This window comes from Rosa rugosa, chromosome 2, assembly GCF_958449725.1.
Source record: "Rosa rugosa chromosome 2, drRosRugo1.1, whole genome shotgun sequence".
In the NCBI taxonomy this organism is placed as follows: Eukaryota; Viridiplantae; Streptophyta; class Magnoliopsida; order Rosales; family Rosaceae; genus Rosa; species Rosa rugosa.
In genome coordinates this window covers 58,337,974-58,347,409 of record NC_084821.1, presented here as the reverse complement: position 1 = coordinate 58,347,409, position 9,436 = coordinate 58,337,974, and positions in this window count along the sequence as shown.

Genomic DNA, 9,436 nt, shown 5'->3' with positions numbered 1-9,436 from the left:
CCGAGGCGGGCTTTTTGATGGGCCGGGCCGGGCTTTTGGCCCTCAGGGCCGGCGGGCCTCCATCGGCCCACTTGATCCGCGGGCATTTTGATGAGGCCTAATTAGGTATTACTCGTGAATTATTATTGGGTGGGTATTACCCAATGGGTACAAATGCCAACTTGATTGAAAACGAGTAAATGGGTGGGTATGAGTTTACCCGTTTAGAAATGGATTGGGTAAACATCCATACCCGCGAATTATTTGATGAGTATTACCCACGAACTATCATTGGGTGGGTATTACCCATCGGGTATTACCCAATGGGTATAAATGCCAACTCTAGCTATGATTGGCAGCCTATGCATAGATTAGCCCAGAAATAGTACATGATAGCTAGGTAAGATCTGGTTAATTTTTACCTTGCATCCTCTAATGACCTTTTTTTGGGGAGTTGGTGGATCTAGATCTTAACTTTATAGGAAATGTTCCTAAGAAATAAAATTTCTTTAATGCTTTCTTAACACCATTTCTGTTTCCTAAAGTTAACAAATACTGCAATGCATTAACCTCATATTAATTCATGAGCAACTTTTATAAATGTCATTCACATAAATTTGGTACCATATATGCATTAACACCATTTTTGTTTCTTAAAGTTTTCATACACCAAATCTGTTTGTGTCATATCTTAATTAGTGGGTTGTATTCATTTAAGCATTTACAAGAGTTTTTGATATTATAAAAGTCCATGAGTATTCAATTGAGATTTTAAAGAAATTTAGATTTAAAAAAATTCTTTTAAATTTTATTGTATTCAATTAGAATTTAAAATTATTTATTCAAATCTGACAATATTCAAAAGTATACAGATTTATAAGGATTTTGTTTTAGGATATGAGAATTGAGAGAGATTGATGAGAGAATTGTGTATTCATTGATAATAAAGGCCCTATATATAGGGATTACAAAGTACATAATCTTGGAGTACAAGGATTCCTATTCTAACTCGGAGTAGGAAATCTCTCTTATTACAATTATAGAACTAATTCTAGTTTGACAAGACTCACTAAATGTCAACATTCTTTAACACTTCCCCTTGTGCCGCTCAAACTTGGTGGTGACGCTTTGATCGTTGCCTCGAGGAGGAGAAAAAGAGTACAACATGTCCTTCACTCTTCGAGATCGAACATGTAGACATCATACCTCCCCCTGATGTCGACATCTCCCCCTAATTACTACAATCATGGGAGTTCGGATAACTTTCTCAATCTGATGCTCTTCACATGTTTCTCGAAGGTGGATTTAGGTAATGACTTAGTGAATAAGTCCGCTACATTATCCTCTGATCGGATTTGATTCACTTTAATCTTTAGAAGTGATTGTTGTTGCTGATTGTAAAAGAACTTAGGCGATATATGCTTGGTGTTGTCGCCCTTGATGAAACCTAACTTCTTTTGTTCAATACAAGCTGCATTATCCTCATAAATGCATGTAGGTTCATCTGTGGTAGACTTCAAACCACAAGTTCCTCGAATATGTCTAATTATAGATCTTAGCCATATGCATTCACGCACAGCTTTATGTAGAGAAATAATCTCTGCATGATTCGAGGAAGTAGCAACAAATGTCTGTTTTGTAGACCTCCAAGATATCGCGGTGCTTCCCATGGTAAAGACATAACCTGTTTGGTAGCGACCTTTGCAAGGGTCAGAGAGATACCCTGCATCATCAAAACCCATCAAAACATCACCATCGTTTTGTTGTAAGGGAGGTGGGTGAGGCTGGCTACCCTTTGTGGTGGCAACAGTGCTGGCGGCGGCGACATGGCCTGCCACGGCGGTGTAGACGGCAATGCTTTGCCGTATGGGGTCCGATCCCATAATTCCGTCATTCCTCTTCTCTCTATAGGGATAAAACAAGCTTATATCTATCGTACCCTTTAAGTATTGAAATATTGTCTTTACACCAATTCAATGGCATCACGTTGGCGATGGCTACATCTAGCCAACAAGTTCTTAACAAATGAGGTGTCCGGTCTTGTATTGTGTTAAGTACAATAATGCGCCTATTGCACTTAGGTAAGACACTTCTTCCAATTAACACGTCTTTGTCATCATACCTGGGTTGAAACGTATCCCTCTTAGGGTCAAGACTACGGACGGCCATGGGAGTGCATCTTGACTTTATCAAAATGCCAAAGCATTCATTGACACGGTATACAAGTTCTAAATCTAGACAAAACCGTGTTCTCCTAATGTCCTTCATCTCAAACTTGGATTTCAGGTGTTCAGCGGTTTCCCTTAACTCTCAAGGGTTCCAATTATGTTTATCAACATAAACCAGGACAATTGCAAATCTAGAACTTGTCATGGAAATGCGCGAGCATAGTTCATCATATCCATTCCCAATCAAGTAGTCACTTTAGTGAGAGTCTAAACCTCATTGCAAACACGCTCCGTGGTCTAGAGCCACTTGATTTGGGTAAATGAAGTTCATAAGAACCTTCATTATATTTCATATCTAGATCCCCATAAAGATACTTAGTGACCACATTTGTAAACTGCATGTTCAGTTATTCGGAAACTACCAAACTGACAAGGTAGTGGAGTGCAATGATATCCATTACTAGAGAATATGTCTTCTCATAGTCACTAGTGTAGTTCGTAGAGATCTCTATATTCACAGGAATTGGTTCTAACATTAAGGCGTCCCCCAACGATGTCTCTTGGACATAACCACAATCCAGAATATTCTCATGAGACGGATTTTGAGTATCAATGATCAATGGATCAAGTTGTGCCAAACTCGCTCTCTTCCTAGGGCGAGAATCCATCGAACCTATGGGTCTCCTACGCTCTCTAGCGGAACCCATGGCCTATGACGTCATTATGCCACCTTGTGGCGTCACCATACCACCATCCATGGTAGTGGTGCCGTACCCATCTCCTCTGGGTGGCACCATGTCCTCCTGTGGGGACATCAATCCTTGCAGACATGTTTGCAGCAGGTATATGTGATCTCGTCACTTTTAAGGGATCAAGATGAGACATAGTGGGGACAGACCACGACAATTCCTGTCGTTCCTGTTGAACGTTGACGTTCTAATCTCCCCTTAACGACGGGAAGACTGTCTCATCAAAGTGACAATCCGCAAATTTAGCGGAAAAGAGATCGCCTATCAAGGATTCTACATAGCGGACTTATAGTTAGAGATTTATATCCAACACAAATATATATATATATATATATGTATGTATATGCATTCGTTGCAATGACCCATTTTGATGCGTTGTGGCGGCGCAATTGGTACATAAACCGCACACTCAAATATGCATAAGTATGAGATATTAGACTCGCACCCAGTCACTAGCTATAACACAAATAAAAGTTGAGTGGCTATGAGTCGTAGACGAATTAGCATAGCTGCATACGATATTGCATAACCCCAAACGGAAATATCGGTGCGCATTACTAATGTCTGGGCTACCATCGTAGTCGTTTAATGGTGGCTTTTCCGCAAGACCATTGAGGTGTGTACATGGGAATATGATGCCTAATATCAATTCCCAATGATATGCAATAGTCATCGAAAATTTTTCGATGTAAACTCTCTAACATTATCAAGTCGAATTGACTGAATGGGATGATCCGGGTAGTGAACCCATAGCCATATGATCTGGGCTAGGAGTTTATCATAAGCAGCATTACGAGAGGACGATAGCGTGGCACATGATCAGCGTGTCCGCACATCAACCAACACCATAAAACATCTAAGCAGTTCGCAAGTTGGTTGAAGCAATCCACAAAATTCCCTTGGATTCTATGTAAGAATGAAATTATTTCCTTAATGTCCTTTGCATAGGATGGTCTCGATCCTAAAAAACAGGCTTTACAGAACAAAAGATGGGCCTTAGAAGCAACCAATGAAGATTTTGGTTGAGCCATGAAGTCACAATTGACTTTAGAAGTAAAAAGAGGAGGTGAATTGGGGTTCTTGGATTCAAAGCCAAGTGATGGCCGCAGGGGGTAGGTGGTGCCGGCCATTGGTTGTCAGTCTAGCATGATGGCGGCACCATGAGGCGTAGGGGGGTGCCATGCTTCTCCTCGAATCAATTTTTAATTCTTACTTCTCTTCGTTCTGAAGAATGGATGTCCGTGTGAAGTTTTTAATAGACGGATCATCATGTCACGACCTGGGTGTCCCAAGCGGTCATGCCAAAACCTATATGTGTTGGAAACCCTTAAGTCATCTCTCATGACATGGTTTGATTCAATTATTCGAATAGTGGTTGCATACAACCCACTAGAACGACACATAAGTTTCTCTAATACTCGTTTATGTCAGTAGTCATTAGAGGTGATGCAAAAGAACTCTTGTCCATTCTCACAATGTGTTTCCACATGAAAATCATTGGCTCTTATACTCTTTAAAGCTCAAAAAGGGTTCTTTAGGCCCTAGGAGCGTAGAGAGCTTCAGTGACATGAATGATTGTGCCATTTGGCAACAAGAATTGAGTTGGTCCTCGACCATGAATCAATTTAGATGACCCTGCCATCGTAGTCACTGAAGATCGAGTAGGCGTTATCTCAAGAAATAACTGCCTATTTCGAAGTATAGTGTGCGTAGTAGCACTATCCACGAGGCATTCTAGCTCTCCAGGAAAATGAATAAAGTTCGAATCAAAATCGACACTTTATTTCAATGAAAGCCAATGATTATGTCAAAGTTTCTAAATCAAAATTTAATCCAAAAATGATAATCAAGCTTAGAGAAGTAGTCGTTATTCAATCCTTTTGGTAACTCCAATTTGATTGTGACCAGATAAGGTAAGGCGAGATTTTGGTGGAGCTATACTCACTTGTAAAACCGTTCTCTCAGCTCAAACCTTTCCTAGACATCACAATTAATTGGATGAGCCTAGTGAGAAAGAGTTATAACCACTGTCTTTGTTGATAATTTCCAAAATTTAGATTTGGATTGAAAACAATGACCTTTGTATGGTCAAATTTTGATGCTCACGAACGCTCTTAATCCGTAATATTTCAATGCTCACGAACACTCTTAGTCTGTGGTTTACGAACGCTCTTAGTTCGTAATTTAGTGTGAACTCCCCACGGTTCCGATTTTGTTAATCGAACCCACGTTACAAGAAAGGTGGGATGTAGGAGAAGTCTCCGAGTACAAGAAAACAAAAAATTAAAAGAAGCAGGAACTTTTTTAAAAAACTTACTTGGTGTTTTTTTGTTACCTGATCTTGCTTAGCAAAGCTGTCGCACGCGCGTGTTGATGCAGGCATGCAAGGCTGATCCGATTTTGCGTAGGTGTGTAGGTAGGCATAGGCGGCGACGCAGGGAGGCGCACTAGGTAATCCTATGGTAGGGTTCTAGGGTTTCACAGCTTAGAGAAGAAGAAAGAATGATTATTGGCTTCTGATTCAAGGTTAGGGCTCGTGCTGATAACGTGTTTTAGGATATGAGAATTGATAGAGATTGATGAGAGAATTGTGTATTCATTGATAATAAAAGCCCTATATATAGGGATTACAAAGTACATAATCTTATAGTACAAGTATTCCTATTCTAACTCGGAGTAGGAAATCTCTCCTATTACAACTATAAAACTAATCCTAGTTTGACAAGGCACACTAAATGTTAACATTCTTCAATAGATTTCATTAAATGTTAGATTGTGGAGGATTTATAGTGTCTTTTATGCATATCAAAATTAAAAAACAATCCAACCACTTTCTAAGAGATTTTGATGGACTCTTTCTCGCTCAAAGAAAGAAGAAGCTCACTATGACTACTACCCTCAATAAATGATGGTCATCCATTTCCCCCTAAAGTCATTTTCCCAATATCCTCCTCGGCCTATGCTCTTATCATATTAATTATGTTTATCATTGTGGCTGTAGAAGCTTTAATAATCCTTCTAACTAACTAAGCTCACTTTTGTAAAAAAATACATACATTTGTGTGTTTTTATTTATTTTTATTTTTATAAATTAGACAGAAATAAATTATGTAATTGGTTCACTATTTTGTGTGTGTAATGTTTTGACTAAGGTAGTATTATACTAAGATAAAGAGATTCCTCCTCGAAGCTCCAAAAAACTCAGACTCTGCCTCTAGGTTTGAGATTTTCTTCTCGTCCGGCGGCGCTCGAGATCGGCGTTGGTTTCACCATGCCGATATTGGGCGGCTGCCGGGCGGGTACTTGAATGCTAATGCTTGGTAGTCTCATGAGCGAGGTTTGGCTCGAGGGTTTGGCGGAATCGGTGACGGAAGAGTCCGGACGACATCTCTGACTCGCGGTTAGATTATGCAGGGACGACGAGTTTCGTCGAGAGCTTCCAAGACATGCGGCGGCGGGTGTCTTCATCATGGGATTTCCAAGACTAGTGGTGGCGGTGTGGCTATGGCGGTTTTCTGGGTGGATCATTGTGGTGGCTTGCCTTTGGTGGTCTTGGAGGATCACTGTGGCGGTGTGGCTATGGAGGATTTGGGCGGATCGTGGTGGCGATGTGGCTAGGCGGTTCTGGGCTATTTCATGTTAGGGGGGTTGCGGCGGCTTTAGATCTGGCAGAGTAGTCGGCGGCGGTGCACCAACTGTGCGTGCGGCTAATGGATGTTGGTGATGGTGTGTCGGGCTTAGGTAAACCCTTCTATGCTGGGCCCCTTCTCTTGGGACTGCCCTCTTGGGCATTATTTTAGGCTAGAGTGTTTTGCCCTAGGTCCATCCCTATGTTTTTTTGTTTATCTAATTACAATAATTTCCTTGTATTAGGAAGCTATGCATTTCTGTGCATTCAATGTATCTTTAACGCCTCTGTAGTAGTACCAAAGGAGGATTATCGCTATGTCTACGTATTTAATTGTCTAATAAGTGGGGCTATAGCTATGTACCATTGTGGGTACTACCACTATCTTCTTGTCTACTGCGGAAGAGTATGTAACGACCTATTCTAGCTTGTGATGCAATATATTGGCACTTGATTTGGGTTTGATTAAAAAAAAAAAACGAAGGTAGTATTATAAAGAGATGGAAAAATATCTAAAGTAATGAATACTTGAAAACCAAGCATATTATACACATGTTAAGGACTTTATAGGAGAATTATGAGTCTATAGTTGATGAAAAATGTGTGAGAGCCCAATAGTTTGTACCAAAATTATATCCCAAATGACGTGGCAGTGTCACATCATTTCATACATGTATTTGAATTCCTAAAATTAATTTTTTTTGTTATGTCATTACAAATTTTCAAAAAGAATTTACTTCTCTTCTATAAAACTCCATGTTAACAGTTTCACTTGGTGCTCTTCATAGATTTTTTTTAAGTTTTTGACAAACCCAATTCATGAATTTTGAGCATTTCCAATAGTAAAAACTATTTTTTTAAGCTAAATTATCTAAAAGTTAAATTTAGTAAATTTCTAGCTTTTTCTCCAATAGTTAAACTAAAAAAAAGTTGAACATGGAGTGTTTGGCTTTTTGTTATTTTCTCTCTCATTTATAGCTAAATTTAACTAGAGATTTTAGCAAAAGCCAAATTTGACTTTCATATAGCTATTCAACTGGAGTGCTAAACTATCTCAAATTAGTCAAATTCTTAATTTTTTTTTTAAGAGATAGCTAATATGTTGAAGATGCCCAATACACTTATAATTGAACATTACAATTAGTTCAAGGGTTTTAATTATGTAGAGCTCTTGCAATTATGCTCCCCAGTTGAAAATCTATCACTGGTGTGAGTAGCTCATGTTTCATGATTTAATTGGAAGTTCCAAGTCCAATTAAAGTTGAAGTTCTTCAATTCTTCATGCCTTGGGGACCTCAATGTACCCAATGCTTACAACACCATTTAAGATTCTTGTTCATGAATATCAGGTACTATATACACCGTTATTACAAATCGCACGTGAAGCTTCATAGAATTGCATGGTGACAATTCCCATTGTGTTGGTAGTTTGGTACTTCATGAGAGAAGTTAGGATTCATGGTGGCTAACGTAGTGTTCTCCTTCCCTTTTTTTTTTTTTTTCTAATAAAATAATTCAAGAAATTGTCTTCTTAAATTGGTTAAAATTTACATCACTTGTATTGATAAACAAAAGTGTTGAGGTGGCTTTTGCCACATTATTTGAGATTCATATTTGGTAAAATATTTTGTTATATGTAGTACTTTTTATGGTTAATATTGCAATGGTCAATCCAAGTAAAGGAAAATACTTACATCCAAACTAGTTTGGACCTATATGTCAAAATTCTCTCTTATTTGCATACATTCAGCGATCTAAATTCATAATTTAACCATTTCAAAGTTAAATTCAAGATTTAAAGATCATTTTTGAAAAAAATCAATGACAAAAATCATATATGCATTCAATTGCATCCAACAAATGAAATGTTATGGTGAAATCGAATGAGTAAACAATTTTGTTTGCATTGATTTTGTGTAGAGATAATCTTTCAATGTTGATTTTAAATTTTAAACGGTGGCGAGTGACGGAGGTGTTTCTAGATTTTCTCAGATTGCTATTTGCTTGTATTGACTGGTTTTTGAGACTGGAGTGGCGGATCTAGTCCCGGAGGGAAGTACAATGGTGGATGAGGCGACCAAGGTGGTGGTGGCGGCCATACTATAGAGGAGGGGACCTGCTTCCTTAGGGTTTGTGTTGGGCGATTTTTTCGGGCTTGGACTTGGTTGGGATGTCTACTAGAGTGCCCATTTTTGGGCTTATTGGATTCCTTTGTGGACCTTGGTGGGCCTAGCTATTTTGTAGGGCTGGGCACGGGCTGGGGCCATGTATCAAATAAGAAGGGCCCGAACCTGGATCGAAATTTTGGGGGTAGGCTCAAATGTTGTTATTAAATTTCAGGGATCGTATTAGGCCCGGACCATTTTTTTTGGGCCGGTTTTCCGAGCTTTTGGGCCCATTTTGCCTTGTGAGAAAGAAAAAAAGAAAAAGAAAAAAAACATGCTTTCAGCTCAGATCCGAGTATCTGACTTCTTCAAATCTCATTGATGTGATCTCTGCAAAATCCAGATAAGATAGCAAGAAGTTGAAGATACCCAGATGACCGATCTACATAGTAATCAAGAAAACTATAAGGCACCCAGATAACATACCTAGATGGTCAAATTCCAATATACATGAGAATCATAATTCAGAGATGGACATAAAATAAAGTTGCTGCAAATTGAATCAAATGAGAGTGATGGGAAGAGAAGAATTGAATCGGTGGTGGTCCGCCAAAGCTTCATGCAATTATGAAAGCTTCATGCAATCATGAATTAACACTTCATGCAATCATGCTTTGTAGATATTGGGCGTGTCCTCATAAGCATCCTTAGGGAGAGCCCTACCCATGACCTGGTATGCAACATAAAAACGACGCCATTGGAAGCTCTGGGGTTTAGCTTCACCGTAAGGCTCGAACCTAGTAGTGG